The following is a 20,150-nucleotide window of genomic DNA, read 5'->3' as shown; positions in this document are numbered from 1 at the left end:
ACAATGTGTCTCATCCAACAAAAACAATGGGCTCCTTGCAGTGGTTTTCAATCAGTGTGCCATGGCACCCGGGGGTGCCTTGAATGATGCTCAGGGGTGCTGCTGGCGACACTGACCTCTGTCCCTCTTCCTTCTGGTCTCTTGCATCTCTGCCTCCCAAAGGCTTGCACAGCTGTTTGTTGCAGCAGCCCTGGCTACAAGCTCCGCAGGGGAATGGTGCCTCTGGGGCTGGGCAGGGGGTGCTTCCCAGGCCTCTGTGGGGCAGTGTGAAGAGGCACCTCTCTTTGGGGCAGGTGGGGAGCAGCTCAGAGACCAGGGGCAGAAGCTGCAGCTGCCTGGAGGACTCCCAAGGAGAGGGGAGAAGAGAGGAGGCCGAGGGAAAACTCCACCAGGGAGAGTGTTCGAAAAGGGGTGAGGGGCTGCTGGCTCTGCAGGCAAGGGGTGACATAACTGGGCTCCTGAGCCCCACAGGGGTGCTGCAGAAAGAACGTAGTTGGTCAAGGGAGCCGTAGACCCCAACAGGTTGGAAACCTCTGGCATACTGGACATCACAAATGATCTCAGTCCTTGAGGTGTTCCTGACATGAGTTACAACCCAGGTCTCCTACCCGCATGATGTGGAGCTACCCCTTGGGGGATGGAGCCTTGGGAATTATTAACTTGTTCTTGGAAACCTTGCTGCATTTCAAAGGCATGCATATTTTACTAAATGAAATCCTTGATATTTGCAATTTACCAAAGGACCGTGAACTATGGGTTCTTGGTTCCAGGCACACTCATGGTCAGCTTCCATTCAACAACGGAGTAATGACTTGCACTCCTTATTTCAGCTGGCAAAGGATCAATGGGAGGGTAAAGAAAAGAATCAAGAGAACATTTGATCAGGATACTTGATTTCCAGGTCACAACACTTTAAGCCATGTCCCCTGTTTCCTCGATTATTATTTTTGTTTGACTATTACTTTATCCTCATTGTTCAGAAATGATAAATTCTGTTAATGAAGTTGCCAGGGTGTGTGTGTGTATGTGTGTGTGTGTGTGTGTGTGTGTGTGTGTGTATTATATATATATATATAATATACAGATTCTGTCTCAGAGTTACTATACCATACATTTAAACACTTGTTTAAAGCACATGACTCCCCCTGAAGAATCCTGGAAACTGTAGTTTACCCCTCACAGACCTACAGTCTCCAGCATCCTTATTAAACTACAGTTCACAGCAGGGCTTTTTTCAGTCAGAATTCACTGGAAATCAGTTCCTCTCGGGTGGGTGCCATTGCCATTCTAAGAGAACAAGAGAAGTGTTCTTGATGAGTTCCGGCACCTCTTTTTCTAGAAAAGTAGCACTGGTTCCTGGGATTCATGCGCTTTAAATGTGAATTGGGTGTGCTTTAAATGTATAGTGTACATCTGCTCTCAAACTGTCCTGTGAGTTGCTCACTGCTCTGGAAAGAAGCTTATGAACTATGTCGGCACCCCTGTGACAGAAACCACATCCATTCCATCCATTTTTCACTTGATCCACTGTGGATATTCGATTGTGGGTTTTTGGTCCCCTCACAGAACTCCAGGAAGTGGAGGAAATTGTTGATGGCGGGGGGCAGGTGTCGTTGTTGACAGGGGAGGGAACAATCTGAGAACTCCTCTGAATCCACAGCCGCAGAGGATGTTTTCTAAATGGTCCTAACAGATCCGAGGTGACCAAAGCTCAGTCTCTAACAAGCAAACAAGGAAACATGAACTTCCTCCCTCTCCGCTACAAGAGCTCTCTGGTTACCCTTTAATAGCTTTTGCAGTCACCCTTTGAAAGACAGTTAGCAGCCTCAGCTCAGATCAATGTGGGTGCTTTTTGAGCGCATGAGGGGGATGGAGATACAGGGGTGGGAGAGGGATGCCGGGCGGCCTAGAATTGCTAGCAATGCATGGGAAATCTGGGAGGAAAATGAAGCCACAAATCCAACTTCCTAACAAAATGGCTGCTCAGGGAATGTTGACTGATGCTCATCTCTGTGCATCCGAGACCAGGGAGAAGAGTCGGTGAAAGAAGACTGGAAGAAATTCAAAGACTACTTACAGAAACATTGTAAAATTAATGAATGTTAGAAGGATGTTGGATAGAAACTAAGCGGTTTCCAGCTGTAATGCTTTAAGAGATATGAAAAAAAAGAGGTTTTACAAATGGGTAAAAGTTTAATGGTAAGGATTTGCTGAACTAACAAATCGAACTGGAATACAAAGAAGGGAGGTATGAGGAGGTCTGAGGAAATAAGTGTATGGAAGTTATGTTATTGAAAATTAATGTGTGTTTTTAACTGTTTTTTATTTTGTATGTTTATTTTTCTTTTTTCTTGTTATATCTTAAAAACTTTTAATAAATATCTTTTTTTAAAAAAGAAAAAAATGCTCATCTCTGTGCGGTGGGTTTTGATTCGATTCGGACACCCTGAGCCTTGAGAAGAATGGAGGCAGGAGGAGTAAAAGTAGAATACCAAAGCTTCTGCCCAACTCACTCCTTGGACTATGGTTCTCCATCCTAGGATGACTGTCAGGAGTTCAGGTTCCCAGTTTGATAACACAGTAAGGTAAAGGGCCCCCTGACCATTAGGTCCAGTTGTGACTGACTCTGGGGTTGCGGCGCTCACCTCGCTTTCTTGGCCGAGGGAGCTGGCGTACAGCTTCCAGGTCATGTGGCCAGCATGACTAAGCCGCTTCTGGCGAACCAGAGCAGTGCACAGAAATGCCGTTTACCTTCCTGCCAGAGCGGTACCTATTTATCTACTTGCACTTTGACGTGCTTTCGAACTGCTAGGTTGGCAGGAGCAGGGACCAAGCAACGGGAGCTCACCCCATCGCAGGGATTTGAACCGCCAACCTTCTGATCAGCAAGTCCTGGGCTCTGTGGTTTAACCCACAGCGCCACCCGCAGGTAATTAAAAAGGAGGATTTATGGCAAAAACAGATAGCTCCGGATGGCTCTGACAAAGTCTCCTGCATCATTACTCAAAATAATAATAATTTATTTATACCCCGCCCATCTGGCTGGGTTTCAGAAGATGACCCTTCTGAAGACTCCTTCCGGCATCAACAGAAGATACTGAAATTACGGCTTTTACGTCTCTTGTTTCATTTCCTATCTAGCAGCCCTCCCATTTGTTGACTCTTTGGACTTAGCGGATCAGCTCCAACCCCGTCCTGATCTGAGAGGCTGTCTCTGAATCTATTTGCACTGATTTGTGCTTCCGGCGAGCTTTGGCTGTGTTCTAGCATGCTCTCAGCTACTGCCTTATCAGCCTGCCCATCAAGGTCAAGAAGAGCCAAAGTTTGCAGCTGCCACTCTCCCCTGCCTGACTAACATCTAAGCCTCTCTGTTCCTGGCTGCTTTCTGCAGTTGGCTACAAACCTTTGCTGGGAGCTGGCTCATTCCTGACAATGACCTGGCTTCCAGCCAGGGGGAGAGGGTTTGGAGAGAATGCCTGTCCCCTTCCTGGAGAACACCATCACTTAAAAGCGAGTCATACAGGGCTGGGCAATGGGCTCCGTGGAGTGGCGAATGCTTTCCTCTATGAGAGAGTTCTTCTCGGAACCCCTTAAAGAAGGGGTTTATGAAACTGCTTCTTTAAAAAAGCACCTCTTGACCTGGCTACTATGGCCAATTATATGGTCCAATCTCAAATATTCCATTCCTGGACAAGGTGATAGAGCGGAACAACTCCGAGCGCATCTGATGGCTGTGGACCATTTGGTTCCCTTCCAGGTGGGTTTCAAGCCCCACTATGGGACCTTTTCTCTTAGGATAAAACTTGTCTGACCACTCCAGCAGCCTCTTCTGTCAGAGTCTATCCAGCAAGAAGCATTGTCACAGTTCAATGAAGCATTCCAGACAGGGAAAACTCTCAGGGCATCAGGCAGGGTCACTGTTGGATACAGACTGCGGACAGTGTCAAGGGCCACACAGAGATTTCAGGAGGTGACACATTTACTGTCTGGGTCGGAGGTTCTCCACCTCCATGATAACCCTTTGTTTTTATCCAGTGGCTCACTGTAAAGAAAGGGAGTTTCATCCTGCCATTGCAAACAGTCGCTGTCGCCACCACTTTCAGGGGAAATGCCTGAACCACATGACAATTTGCCAAGCGGCAGAAGGGTTGCTGGTTTTTTGTTTTTTTTTTGGAAAAATATTATTGGATATAATGGGGTTCAGGGAAAAATTTGTGGCAGGAATAAAGGCATTATATGCAGAGCAATTTGCAAACATCATAGTAAAAGGGTTTTTTATTAGAAAAATGCATTATTGCTGAGGGAACAAGACCAGGTTGCGCACTCTCACGGTTACTGTATATTTTCTTAGGCCGTTAAGTATGAAATGTGGCGGCAACCACTACTACCGATTATGCAAACTGGCCTCTAACTGAAGTACAGTCAAACCTTGGCTACTGAACGCCTCCGTTTTAGAACGTTTCGACTCCTGAACACCGAAAACCCGGAAGTAAATGCTCTGGTTTTCAAACGTTTTTTCGGAAGCTGAATGTCCGACACGGCTTCTGCTTGAGTGTTGGAAGCTCCTGCAACCAATCGGAAGCCGTGCCTCGGTTGCTGAACATTTCAGAAGCTGAACAGGCTTCCAGAATGTATTACGCTCAACATCAGAGATTTGACTGTATCCTTGTTTTGTTTTGACTCAGAAACACCCTTCTCCCAGTCAGGGCCATAGGTAGGGGGTGGCGAGGTGGGCAACCGCCAGGGGCGCAGGCAAGCCCCCCCCCACAAAATTGGCTTAAAAATATGTCCATAAATATGTCTATAAATAAAAATATTGATTATTGCCTCATAAGAAATGGTTTTAAATAGAGGGTGAATTGAATGGGTGGAGGGTTGGAGGAGAGGCGGAAGGAAGAGCTAATTTGTCCATGGCTAGGGGGTGCAATGGGACGTGGGTGGTACTGTGGGTTAAACCACAGAGCCTAGGACTTGCCGATCAGAAGGTCAGCGGTTTGAATCCCTGCAACAGTGTGAGCTCCCATTGCTTGGTCCCTGCTCCTGCCAACCTAGCAGTTCAAAAGCACATCAAAGTGCAAGTAGATAAATAGGTACCGCTCCGGCGGGAAGGTAAACGGCGTTTCCATGCGCTGCTCTGGTTCGCCAGAAGCGGCTTAGTCATGCTGGCCACATGACCCGGAAGCTGTACGCCGGCTCCCTCGGCCAATAAAGCGAGATGAGCACGCAACCCCAGAGTCGGCCACGACTGGACCTAATGGTCAGGGGTCCCTTTACCTTTAGTGGGCACAATCTGGACGGTTCTGTCAGGGGTGCAAAATCACCTACCTACAGCTTTGCGCCCAGTCTTATCTCAGTTGCTGGTTGCCTATTTGATTCCATTTACCAATTGCTTCCCATGAAATCCCTCTTGAGATGTCGTATTGGAAGCAATTCTTAAGTGGAATTAATCAAACAAACACTCTGCGGAACAGTAAGAAACCAGCAACTGAAACCCAGTCGTGACGTAAACAATCTTCCTAATCCTGAAAGTGGAGGTGGGAACAATATTAGGTATTGCAACATGGAAGCCGTTCATCCCCGTTTTGAGTTATTCCCCACGTAGCCTCGTAACGCCAGGGCATCATTCCATTCTGAACCCTTTAGAGATCTGTGGAGACAAAAGTCCTCAAAAGCATGAGTCACCCACCTTTTCCCTGGGGGTCCTGATTAATTTCCAGCTTGGATTGCATCATGTGTGTGTGTGTCTGCTGAAGCATATATGTGCAATGGGAGGGGCTGGAGTTGCAGACGAGAGCCCAACAAAGTTGCACAATTGGTGCTTCTGATAAGAAATAAATGCACCTATGTTTCTGGTGGCAGCGAGGAATTTGAGCTTCCACCCAATTAGCATGATGAATAAATTGACCCATAACCTGTAATCATCCAGACTGCAGAGAGGCGGTCTAGGAGTCTGCACAACCGAGATTATACTGCAAACAGCAAAAAACTAGAATCTCACACCACGAAAGAACCGAGTTTCTAGTTCTTTCATGTGCAAAGAGAATTGCAGTATGCTTCTACTCCAGGCGTAGGAGGCTGGGGGTCCAGGTGGGTCGCCTAGTGTTGTTTCCCCCCCTTTATTCTGTAAATTCCGCAATCCTTGCAGCAGCCCTTTAAAGAAGCCAAGTATCATTTCCTGTGTATCGCAGATGGCTGGCTTGTCACCTGTTTGTGGCTGAAGTGAGATTTTGGCCATCTTTCCCACGACCCTTTGCTAGAACCCCAAGGCGTGCTGCTAGATTTCAATCTGCTTCTTAGACTTCTGTCCCTCTCTTTCTCCTTCTCTCTCTCTCTCTCTCTCTCTCTCTCTCTCTCACACACACACACACACACTTGAGCACAGTTCACTTGCTGACTTCATGTACCTGAAAATACTTCCACCTGGAAGTGGCCATTTCCTTTCTGATACAGTCCTAATTGATTGGCTTGATAAATGGTGAGCTTTTGCTGCCCCGAAGCACAGCCTGTTAGTTACTCAATAATAAATAGATCTGGCTGGCACTTGCAGATGCAGCCGCCCCCTGCTCAAGCTTCTTCCACAATGCCTCCGAACAATAGCCGCTTCTTTCATCCAAAGCTAAGCACACAAACTCTGCTTAGCTCAAAAATGCCCACTGTAACTAGGATTTCCACCACCGCCTGGTTACATTTTTTTTATTAAAGGAACAGATGCTTAAAGCTCCATCTTCTTCTAGAAGACGCTAGAGATACAGGGAGAATAAAACGTTGTATGCAAGGCAAAGCCAGCTGGTTCTCTATTCAAGGCACTTAAGCAAAATCAGTGTCTGTCCTGTATGCATTGGCTTGAATGAGAAAATGAGTTAATTTGAGGAAATTCGTGGGAGGAAAGTTTCCTGTTTCCTCTGCCTCCTCCTGTACCACCCAGAAAGCCTCCCCAGAGAGTTTGGGGTTGTCTGGACAATGTGGAATGAGGTGGTATGGGCGATCCCCCCAAATCAATCAAAGGTCGCCCCACACCTCATCCCACATGTAAGCATTATTTAGCTTCAACCAGGTTGACTTTAAAGGTAAAGGGACCCCTAACTGTTAAGTCCAGTCGCGGACAACTCTGGGGTTGCGGCGCTCATCTTGCTTTATTGGCCGAGGGAGCTGACGTTTGTCTGCAGACAGCTTCCGGGTCATGTGGCCAGCATGCCTAAGCCGCTTTCTGGTGAACCAGAGCTGCGCACGGAAACGCCGTTTACCTTCCCGCCGGAGCGGTACCTATTTATCTACTTCCTCCCACCTCTAACCCACCAATCTGTGGCGGACATGTGAGAGTCGCCAAAGAGGGTGGAAAACTGTGAACAAACACACTGAAACCATGATTAATATAAACCTTCCTTTCTTAAGAATGTACCCAGGAGTTGATACCAGTGCTTTTTTTTCTGGGAGAACGCAGGAGGACGCATACCCCTAAACATTTTATGAATCTTTGTCCTTTTGTCCTTTTACTGTATTTATTTTTCCCAATTTGAACTATAAAATGGTGATTTTCTTGAGTCAAAATGAGAGTACCCCTAAACATTTTTTAAGGAAAAAAACACTGGTTGATACCATATGTATTCGTAGCAGCACAGACCCTCCAAATGTCCCTATTTTCCAGGGGCGTCCCTGATTTAGAGAAGCTGTCCGGGTTTCTGATTTGACCCCAGAATGTCCCACTTTTCCTTAGGATGTTCCTATTTTCCTTGAAGAAAGGTTAGAGGGTATTTGACCCATGAGCCGTCTGAAGGCAATCCGGTATAGGGAAGGTGTTTTTAAATGTTTAATGTTTCATTATGTTCTTATATATGTTGGAAGCTGCCCAGAATGGCTGTGGCAACCCAGTAAGATGTGTGGGGTATAAATAGTAAAATTATCATTATGGGATGAGACGCCCCTGTTTTCATTGGAGAAATGTTGGAGGGTATGGCAGCATGCCATGTAAGGTATCAGGAACCTTTAATAGCCCATGTCTTACTCAGAAGTAAATCATGGTTCAAATGGGATTTTGTTTGTTATAACACTAAAACTAGCTTTATATGCATAAAAATAAGGAGGCAGCTTAATCATTTTGTTCAGAACTGACTAACTGCAAAAGCACACCAAACACTGTACTTCAGATAGCAGAAATTGCCCTTCTGAAATATTATAAAGGGTATTTCGCCGAAGAATTGATGCTTTTGAATTATGGTGCTGGAGGAGACTCTTGACTGCAAGAAGATCAGACCTATCCATTCTTAAAGAAATCAGCCCTGAGTGCTCACTGGAAGGACAGATTGTGAAGCTAAGGCTCCAGTACTTTGGCCACCTCATGAGAAGACAAGACTCCCTGGAAAAGACCCTGATGTTGGGTAAGATTGAGAACAGAAGGAGAAGGGGACGACAGAGGACGAGATGGTTGGACAGTGTTCTCGAAGCTACCAGCATGAGTCTGACCAAACTGCGGGAGGCAGTGGAAGACAGGAGTGCCTGGTGTGCTCTGGTCCATGGGGTCACGAAGAGTCGGACACGACTAAACGACTAAACAACAACAAGAAGGTGCCATTTTGGGGCCAGACAACTCTCAAGTCTTATTTTTCAGATGACACACTGACTGTGATTATCAGTTGAACATCTGGCTAGTTCAGATGACACGACTAAACAACAACAACAACAAATTTTATTACTTTTAGAATGTACCGTATGTTTTGCATTAACAGAAAACGAAGCAAGCTTTATCTTCGGAAGACTAACCATTTTTATATTTACGAACTGCACCTTCTCAGTGCAGCGAGAGTCCCTTTTCAATGTAACCTTTACTATAGGACCAACCTGAGCCTCACCCACCTGACCTTAAGGGTCCTTGGCTAGATGGAAGGTTTAAACATGAAAAATAAGGAAACACAGAGAGGAAATACTCTTTTACCAGCCTTTTGTGAGGTATCTCTGCATTTTCCAGCCCTGCTTTAGTTTCCTGCTGGGAAATGATGCCTTTTCCTATTAAACTGAAGAAAGCAACCAACTATTTGGTAGACACTAAGCTTTAAAGTTTAGAAGTCTATATTTACCCATTTATTTCTGCTGTGTCACTGTCTCGTTGGGTCGATTATCCTCTGGCTGGAAAAGAGCTGACTCAGACCTCTGCCTGGCACAAGGTTTTACCTGCAGCACAGCAGAAGCTCCCTGGGATGCTCTTGAATCCAGCAACTCTTCCTGAATCTTTTGCATTGCCAAACTGAGAATCACACACAAGATATTGCCGTAAGCAAGTCAGATGTTTAGACTGTATACCTTACTGCGGAAGCTGTGACACATAACACACGCAAATGGCGAAGAAGAAGAAGAAGAAGAAGAAGAAGAAGAAGAAGAAGAAGAGGAGTAGTAGTAGTAGTAGTAGTAGTAGTAGTAGTTTGGATTTGATATCCCGCTTTATCACTCCCTTTAAGGAGTCTCAAAGCGGCCAACATTCTCCTTTCCCTTCCTCCCCCACAACAAACACTCTGTGAGGTGAGTGGGGCTGAGAGACTTCAGAGAAGTGTGACTGGCCCAAGGTCACCCAGCAGCTGCATGTGGAGGAGCAGGGAAGCGAACCCTGTTCACCAGATTATGAGACCACCACTCTTAACCACTACACCACACTGGCTCTACGAATGTGTCATCAAGAATCCCCGCTGATTCTGTGTGCCATTGAGTCTGGATCTGTGCTTGGCTGCCCTACGTGGCAAACTCCTGATTTGCAAAAGACAGTGAAGTACTTTCGGATTCTGGACCAACTGATCAGTCATCACCAGCTCTGACCTCACGAGCCATATGCAAACATAAGATTTCCTTGCCCTAACATGCACTGCTTTTCCCTCGCTTACATTGAAGTGCATTTTACCACCCATTTGCACCGTTAAGAAAGGTTCTTTTGGAGCTCTTGGCAATCTCTTTTTGTTTTGACTGGTCTTCACTGATTTATGCACCAGACGTAAATCTCTAGCCGAAGCAGCTTCAGAGACGGTCTGGAAGCCCTTCCAGCAGAACATGTGTCTACTCCCATCTCCTTTCTTATTAGCATTCCTTGGAGATGCAGTATTGAATGCTGCTTTCAGTGCCCAATAAAATCCCTCCACTTCTGCTTTTGGGTGCCCTTGACTCTGCAAATGTCTATAAGGTTCACCCAGCCAGTCATGAAAGGGATGCACACACTGTGTGCACCATTCCTTCACAAATGATTTAACGGGCCAACCCTTAAAAACTCTATCCATCAGCCTCAATGTGCATATAAAACAGAAACAACATACGGATTCTCAGCAGATATTAGGTGTTAACCGACCCAGCTTCAGTAGTTTCCTTGGGGGTTGAGGGACGATAATATCCATCAGCCCCCCCCCTTCTCCCTAAACCATCATTTGTCCTGGTTCCAGAGGCTGCTTTGGGTATCCCCATGCTTGTCAGCCTGGGCTGCATGCGCAAAATAATATCTGTCTCTCTGTATGGGCAACCTGCTGACCTCCTTTGATGTTAGATGTTGTTTGGAGGAACGTCCAGTATTGGAAGAGGGGGCTTAGCTAATTAATAATCTGTACTAGCTAGTCGGGCAAGGCACATAAGCTAACGGGTTAGCTATCTATAAATCAGATGGTGTTGGGCAGGAGTTCTGTGCGAAGTGCGTGTATGAACTCATGGCTGGTGGGTCGTGCAACCTGTGGCTACCTGGGGTTCACTTCACCACTTCTTGAGGGCTTCACTGCCAGAAGCCAAGTTACAGGGAACCAGGCAGAGGGCCTTCTCGGTAGTGGCACCCGCCCTGTGGAACGCCCTCCCACCAGATGTCAAAGAGAACAACAACTACCAGACTTTTAGATGACATCTGAAGGCAGCCCTGTTTAGGGAAGCTTTTAATGCTTGATGCATTGCTGTATTTTAATATTGTGTTGGAAGCCGCACAGAGTGGCGGGGTCTAAATAATAAATTGTTGTTGTTGTTGTTGTTGTTGTTGTTATTATTATTATTATTATTATTATTATTATTATTATTATTATTATTATTCCCAGTGGCAGATCGAAGGGCTTGCTTGGTAATGTACATAATGCTTGCTGTTTCGAATAAAATCTTTAATCTTCTCACTCCCTTGTGTTTGTGTTGCTTCTGCATCTCATTAAAAGAATCACCTTGCATTTGGCAAGACGCTCACCAAGAGCCGTCGCTATGCATGTGTGTTTTATTCACCAAGATCCCATCTCCCCTCTAACCTGCTGATCCTTGCCTGCCGTCCCATGACAATGCCTGCCTCTGAATCCAGACACCTCGCAGCTTAGAAGGCTGACAGCTGGCATTTAAGGGAAACTGATTTAGCAGGCTGTTTTATCAAATTTTGCCTTCCCTCCTAAGACCAGGGCTTGCTTTTCCCTCCCCGTCCCCCATGCCTGCATCACCCAGCTCCCTGGAGAACAATCTCAGGCAATTTACAAAGCAATACTTTTCCTGTTGCTGAGATCCTTGTGACAGCAATGGATATTTTATGCTTGAGGAATTGGTCTTTAAGGATTTGGGCTCTGGATATTCCAACCCATCTAAAATGTCACTTTCAAGTGTTTGTGTGCTCTCCCTCTCCCGTCTGATATCTCTTTGTATTTGATCCTACATGGAACACCCCGCCCCCCAAGAGAAACCATGTCTGGGCATACATACTTTGTTCAGAATCTGCAGTGGGAATTGAAGAGTCTTGCAGCAGCAGCAGCAGCAGCAGCAGCAGCAAAAGAGAGAGAAAGGAAAGCCACTTTATATTAACCTTGCAACAAAGGCAGGGGGAAAACAAATTCAGTCCTCATATCTGCTATACAAGACTGCATGTACTGCAGCGGTGTGGATTCATAATTCATGGGTGTATAGGTTCAAATGAATTAAATATTTTTGCCTTCTCACTTGAATTAAATACATAACTTTTCCATGAAAAGCGAGCGGTTGCCGAACAACTCCAGGCACGCCTGGAAGAAGCGGACCATTTGGATCCCTTCCAGTCGGGATTCAGGCCTCATCATGGGACTGAAACTGCCTTGGTCGCACTGGTTGATGATCTCCGGCGGGCTAGGGACAAAGGTGAGAGCTGTTTCCTAGTTCTGCTGGATCTCTCAGCGGCGTTTGATACCATCGACCATAGCATCCTTCTGGACCGTCTTGAGGGGCTGGGAGCTGGGGCACTGTTATACAGTGGTTCCGCTCCTTCCTCCTGGGCCGTGTTCAGAAAGTGGTGGTGGGGGATGAGTGTTCAGACCCCTGGGCTCTCACTTGTGGGGTGCCTCAGGGTTCTGTCCTCTCCCCCATGCTTTTCAACATCTACATGCGGCCGCTGGGAGAGATCATCAGGAGGTTTGGGCTGGGTGTTCATCAGTATGCGGATGACACCCAGCTCTACCTCTCTTTTAAATCAGAACCAGTGAAGGCGGTGAAGGTCCTGTGTGAGTGTCTGGAGGCGGTTGGAGGATGGATGGCAGCTAACAGATTGAGGTTGAATCCTGACAAGACAGAAGTACTGTTTTTGGGGGACAGGAGGCGGGCAGGTGTGGAGGATTCCCTGGTCCTGAATGGGGTAACTGTGCCCCTGAAGGACCAGGTGCGCAGCCTGGGAGTCATTTTGGACTCACAGCTGCCCATGGAGGCACAGGTCAAATCTGTGTCCAGGGCAGCTGTTTACCAGCTCCATCTGGTACGTAGGCTGAGACCCTATCTGCCTGCGGACTGTCTCGCCAGAGTGGTGCATGCTCTGGTTATCTCCCGCTTGGACTACTGCAATGCACTCTACGTGGGGCTACCTTTGAAGGTGACTCGGAAACTACAACTAATCCAGAATGCGGCAGCTAGACTGGTGACTGGGAGCGGCCGCCGAGACCATATAACACCAGTCTTGAAAGACCTGCATTGGCTCCCAGTACGTTTCCGAGCACAATTCAAAGTGTTGGTGCTGACCTTTAAAGCCCTAAACGGCCTCGGTCCAGTATACCTGAAGGAGCGTCTCCACCCCCATCATTCTGCCCGGACGCTGAGGTCCAGCGCCGAGGGCCTTCTGGCGGTTCCCTCATTGCGAGAAGCAAAGCTACAGGGAACCAGGCAGAGGGCCTTCTCGGTAGTGGCGCCCGCCCTGTGGAACGCCCTTCCAGCAGATGTCAAAGCGATAAACAACTACCTGACATTCAGGAGACATCTTAAGGCAGCCCTGTTCAGGGAAGTTTTTAACGTGTGATATTTTACTGTATTTTTGGTTTTTATGGAAGCCGCCCAGAGTGGCTGGGGAGGCCCAGCCAGATGGGCGGGGTATAAATAATAAATTATTATTATTATTATTATTATTATTATTATTATTATTATGTAAGAGCACCTAAATCTACACACAAAGGGATACTGTGTAAGTTTATGATGGTATATATTTGGCATAGCTGCATATTATATGTAATATATAGGCAATGTAAAACATTGCCCTATGTAGGGTTGGGAGGATGGAAAGTAAAGAATGCATTTGAGATTATATAAAAATCTGTTTCCATATATTTAGGCCGAAACTCTATACGCACCTACAGTGGCACCTCAGGTTAAGAATTTAATTCGTTCCGGAGGTCCGTTCTTAACCTGAAACTGTTCTTAACCTCAAGCACCACTTTAGCTAATGGGGCCTCCCGCTGCCGCTGTGCGATTTCTGTTCTCATCTTGAAGCAAAGTTCTTAACCCAAGGTACTACTTCCGGGTTAGCGGAGTCTGTAACCTGAAGCGTCTGTAACCCAAGGTACCACTGTATTTTGAATAAGCTACATTGAACTCAACTGGGTTCAAGTGCAGGACTGTGTGATTTAACTACTGAGAGTTGAAATAAAAAAAATTCCTTCCAGTAGCACCTTAAAGACCAACTAAGTTAGTTCTTGGTATGAGCTTTCGTGTGCATGCACACTTCTTCAGATACACTGAAACAGAAGTTGCCAGATCCTTCTATATAGTGGGAAGGTGGGGAGGGGTATTACTCAGAAGGGTGGTGGGAATGGGAGATTGGCAGATAGCTGAGATGAGCCTGTTGACGACTCTTCACGACTGCAATAGGTCTTACAGGGAAAGGCAAGGGGTGAAAAGGTGAAAAATGGCTTAGTCATGTATAATGAGATAAGAATCCAATGTCTTTGTTCAGACCAGGTCTCTCCATGGTTTTAAGTTTGGTAATGAGTTGCAATTCAGCAGCTTCTCTTTCCAGTCTATTTCAGAATTTCAGAAATAGACTGGAAAGAATTTCAGAAATATCAAGCCTGGGTGGTGTGTATGGAGCTCCTGGCCTGCCCAGACGACAAGACACCCACCCACCCCTTTGACTCTCTGATGTGGTCCAAAGGAAAGCAGGGCAATATGTTTGGCACCAGCTTAGCTGCCTGGAAGGAGGTGTACAAGGTGCCATCTAATCGGCTTAGGGACTCCACTCCAAATCTGTGTAGGGTTTACTCCTCAGCTTTTTCTTCCCCTGAAGATACACCACAAGGCAGCTTTAGGATCGGAGTTTTCCTTCTCCTAGATGGGCTATCTTCCAGCTCCATCTGCTCCTCCCTTCCCTCTGCAGCATGTGTAGAAACTGCCTTCTCGACTGCTGGACCCACTATTGGTCACGTTTGCTCAATCTGCTGGAGCTTGTCTTCACATACAAAGGAAAACCCTAACTCACTGAGGGTTTGTGACCCATTGGCTACCCTCAGCTGGTTTAGCCAGCGATCTGAAACTGTTCCCGGGATGGCCATTGTTGCATGCAGAGAGATTTCCATTTTCGCCCTCCAGCAGACTTCTCCTTACTGCTTCTGTGGGAGAACGCCGACTTCTGCACTTCTTTCTCTCACACACATTCACACAGAAACATTAGCATTCCTCTCCTCTGTTGCATTCAGAGAGAGGGTTATCTAACATGGTTTGTTCTTCAGGGTTTGCAAAGATGCCGCCATTGCAGTCAAGTCACTCTCACACAAAACAAAATGGAAGAAGAAGAAGTAGAAGAAGAGGAGTTTGGATTTGATACCCTGCTTTATCACTACCCTAAGGAGTCTCAAAGCGGCTAACAATCCCCTTTCCCTTCCTCCCCCACAACAAACAATCTGTGAGGTGAGTGAGGCTGAGGGACTTCAAGAATTGTGACTAGCCCACAGCCCAACAGCTGCGTGTGGAGGAGACGCAAACCTGGTTCACCAGATTACAAGACTACCACTCTTAACCACTGCACCACACTGGCTCCTGGAGAATGTCCCATGTGTCCAGAGTGAACCAATCACATGAGAGTTACTGGGGAACATTCCAGAATTAAACACACAGTAATGCGTTTGAGCATTCCCAAATTCAGCAGATTAAATCACTATACAGTGGTGCCTCACAAGATGAAAAGAATCCGTTCGGTGATTCTCTTCGTCTAGCGGTTTTTTCGTCTTGCGAAGCAAGCCCATTGAAGGATTAGCGCTATTAGCGCTATTAGCGGCTTTTAGCGGCTTATCTGCTGATCGGATCAGCTGATAAGCGGCTTAGCGGCTTAGAAAAAGGGGGGGAGGGAAAAAAAACAGCAGGAACTCGTAAGACATTGCCGTCTTGCGAAGCAAGCCCATAGGAATTTTGTTTTGCGAAGCACCTCCAAAACGGAAAACTCTTTCGTGTAGCGAGTTTTCCGTCTTGCGAGGCATTCGTCTTGCGGGGCACCACTATACTTGACATACTCCAGGGCCAATGCACCATCTGTCTCAAAACAGGGAAGCTGCAGAGTAAAAGAGGATATTATTCACCACACTCCATTCCACGTGTAAGAATATTGCACCATTGGCAGTCAAAATAGCCATGTGGGAGTAAAGGCTAAAGCATCCTTTGCAGCCCAGTTTGTCTGATCATGCAGAAACGAAGACACTCAAAAGCATCCTTTGAACAAGGAACTGTTGCAACTTGTTCATCATTCATAGACAAGTGCTAACATTATGCCTTTCAATGTGCCTTTCTATGAAAGATTAGATGTTTGGTCCAGTTGTCTCGTATGAATAATGCATCTGCCCCAGGCTCCCTGCAACACTTGCTGCTAAATGGATTCTTTAAAATATATATTTGGATGTTACATCTTGGTTCTCCGGGGAGAAACAACAGCAATAACAGGATTTTCCATTTTCTGTGACTTAATAAAAACCTGGGATTATCCCCCCCGCATTGTTCTCTGAATTAGTAGGCATGAACACTCTGGTTGTGATTAAAATAACAACAATACACAAACACATCTTCAAAGATCCGAAAACACAGCACCAGTGGATTGTTCTACTCTCCAGGGGAAACTCTTTCATGAACTGATGTTTTGATCCATGCTGATAAAATCCGAATTGTAGAAGGCCGCTTACCCCAACCCCTTTTCCAGGGATGGAAAACTAGAAGATCTCATACTGTTTGCAACCTGCCAACTCTGTTGTTGTCCACAGTGATCTCTTCCTTAGAAGTATGTAATGCTCATTCCACTGAAACAGTTTGTGCGCCTGAATGGAAGAGATAAAAACCATGTGTGATGGCCTGGGATTCGGACTCAGAGGCTGAACCTGAAGAATCCCAGCCTGCACAGGGGTCCCCGCCTCCAGAACCAGCTGAGCCGGGGCTGGGGCTTGAGCCTGAAGGGTCCTCACCTGTGCTGGTTCCTCAGGTGCAGGCACCAGCTGAGTCTGCTCTGGCTCCTCAGGTGATGGAGGACCCATTGCCTGCAGGTGCTCCACTCTCAGCCCCGTCAGGGGGAAAGTGAGGTTGCCTCTGGGTCCAGTAACCCTCCAGCCTCTCCTGAACTGCAGAGGCTCAGGGCAGAGAGGCGGAAGTGTGGGAATGTTCTGGGGTGCAGGAGAGGATATATTGACTAATTATATCCTTATCCAACTTGTGCTAACAAGTTCCCAAAATATTAGCAGAGTTTATAGACATTCCCCTTTAAGTTTGCAACGGTAACGTGTGCACAGGTTCGCTAGAACCTCTATAATAATTACTCTGGTAATTTCCCCTTTTGTTCCCTCTTAAAATACAAGACACAACACAGTCTTTATAAAAGTATAAAAGAGTTTACTCACGTCCCGTTCACAATATGATCCCGGAAGGCAGGCAGGCTTAAAAAGTTACATACATTTAGAATCTATCTTGTAGCAACATAGTCCTTATCTCCTCTCTTGGCTGGGAGCCAAGAGAGCATCCTTAGACGTTTCCTCATTGAAGAAAAATGGCAGAGAGAGAGAGATGGCTGCCTGCCCTGTGCTTTTATCATTTACCTGCACAGGTGAGGCCACACCCACCTCTGGTCACATGTGGAGGAAGTTCGTCCCCAGGAAGTTTACCTGCTTGCTGGACAGACATCCCTCCCCATGTTCTAACATGTACACTCTAGGAATGTTGTCATTGACTGCTCCTGTGTTTACATCCCACAGGAAGGAACTAAGTTTCCGTAGGAGGAGTGCTCGCCTCCAGGCCAGGAGAGGCAAGTCACCTGTGGACCGGAGCCGCCCTATGCCTCAGGGCAGATAAAAGCCAGTCACCCCCAGTCCCAGGTTGCGAGAGCAACGTTGTTGGTAGCCTGTTCCTGCCTGCACCCTGTCCTGCTCTTTTGCCAGAGTTCCTGACCCCACCCGACTCCCTGCCTTGGACCCAGCTACAGCTTTGACGGACAGCCTCCATACCACACCATCGACTTCGGACTGGACTCGGACCTTGCCTCTCGGTTAGCCCCCAGGACCAGCGTACCATGGCTGTGTTCCATTTTGAACAGGCCCATTCTGAGAGTCTCTCTTCTGATGACAAAGTTGGGGGGTGCGATGACGATGAACAGACTTCCCCCCACGCCCCAACAAACTATAGGAACTCTTATCAACTTATGGGATACAGCATCAAGCAACATTTGGTCATTGTGTATTTTAGGTGCACATCCACAACAGGGCCCTGCACACAACTTACTCTCTGTCTCAGACAGAGACATGAATGCTACCTTAATAGTCATGTATCTTTCTACTGGATGTAAACCTAGAGATATCAGCAACCCTAACAGACCTCTCCCTCCCCAACATGTGCACACACACACAATTTATTCTTAACGTTTTCCACTTCAGGTCATACCTAGCTGCTGGCAAAATCCCATTTTACTGTCAGAGAGACCTAGACCAGGCATAGGCAAACTTGGCCCTCCAGATATTTTGGGACTACAACTCCCATCATCCCTAGCTAACAGGACCAGTGGTCAGGGATGATGGGAATTGTAGTCCCAAAACATCTGGAGGGTGAGTTTGCCTATGCCTGACCTAGACCCTCCAAGCGTCCCTATTTTCCAGGGATAGTCCCAGATTTACAGAAGCCATCCCAGTTTCTGATTTGATCCTGAAATGTCCCACTATTCCCTATTATCATCACAGAAATGTTGGTGGGTATGGTAGGACGTTCCCTTTTTTATCAGAGAAATGTTGGAGGTGTGGCGCACCAAGCCAAGGAGATAAGGAACTCCAACTTTTAGAAGACATCTGAAGTCAGCCCTGTATAGGGAAGTTTTTAAATGTTTCATGTTTTGTTATGTTTTTATCTATGTTGGAAACCGCCCAGAGTGGGGTATAAATGATAAAATTATTATTATTATTATTATTATTATTATTATTATTATTATTATTATGTACTGAAGTTCTCACCCTGGGCCAGCAGAAGATACTGTAGATAGTTTTCACTCAGGTCCACATATGCAAATAAGGAAGTGAAAGTGACGTTCAGGGATTGGATAGTTACAGAAAGTTGTTACTGTTGCTTTGTAGTTGAGCTCTATATAAGCAGGTTGGCTGAACCCTTCAGCCCAGTTCTGTTCTGGGCCTGTGTTATGTACTGAGTTGAATAGGATCCAAACTGCAGCAGTCTGATTGGTCCTAGAACAATAGGATCCAAATTGCAGCAGTCTGATTGGTCCTAGAACAATAGGATTCAGAATGCAGCAGTCTGATTGGTCCAAGAACAATGCAGCAGTATGATTGATTGGCAGGAACCACCCAATCATGCTCCAGATATAAGTGAATCCACAACCTTACAGTAGAATTCCAGAATTAACCAATCATGTGCAGCCCATTGTGTAAATAATGTATATAAAGCAGATACTTTGAGGGGACATTCATTCATTCCTCCTTACCACTATGAGCTGAATAAAGAGCATGAAATCACTTTGCGACTCTGAGTATATTTCAGCCTGTGAATAAGCAAGAGCTGTTTGAAGAATCTCCCTGTCATCTGATATGTTCACCCACAACTTAACACTTCTTCTTCTTATTATTATTATAGAATAGGACGTCCCTATTTTCATCGGAGGATATGAGAGAAGCAGCTCTGGAAGCTCTGGGGATCAACAGCAAGCCTCAGCAGTACGAAGATGAGACATTATGGTAATGTTTGTTCCTAAGGAAGTTGGTTCCTTAGGGCAAATAGAGTGCTGCTTTGCCACTTAAGTGCATCTCCAGCCAGCCAGCAACGACCTGCCGGCCTACCTTCCTACAACCACGCCAGGTGGGGAGCAGTGACGCCGCCTGTCAACTTCCTCTTCCTTCGTCTTGGTGTTGCCATTGCAGAACTCAGCAGGGAGGATGACGGAGACCAAACCAGAAGTAGTTGGCTGCGCCTGCCATTAGCTCTGATTTCCTCTCCCTGTTGGTCTCACTGCCAGAGGTCTTCGCCTAAGCTTTACTCATGCATGCAGCCAGCGAACCTCCTGCTACAGTTGTGCTGCTATTTTTCATCATCATGCTTTGAGGTCAATCAGCTTTAAGCCTCATGACTCACACATCAGATGGGCTGAAGCTTGACATAAAAGTGTTATAGCAAGGAAGAAAGCTGAATTAGACTTTCTTGAAACTGATAGAATGGCAGGAGCCTTGCAGTTCTTAAATACTGTGGGTATAATAACATTTCCAAACTTGTTGGCACATTGCCTTTAAAAATCACATAAAAGGAACAATATGGTCTCCTTAGAATTACCAAATAAAATTAAAATTTACAAAGACCGTGAAATCATAGACCAATTTATAGACTTTTTGCTCCTCATTTCTATTCGCCAGGAACAGCTAACCCCGAAGAAATAATCAATTATATCAACAATGCAAGTGTAAAACAAATACAGTCATACCTCGGGTTGAAGT

This window comes from Podarcis vaucheri (assembly GCF_965113315.1).
Source record: "Podarcis vaucheri genome assembly, chromosome: 1".
Taxonomy (NCBI): Eukaryota; Metazoa; Chordata; class Lepidosauria; order Squamata; family Lacertidae; genus Podarcis; species Podarcis vaucheri.
This window is presented reverse-complemented; position numbering follows the sequence as displayed.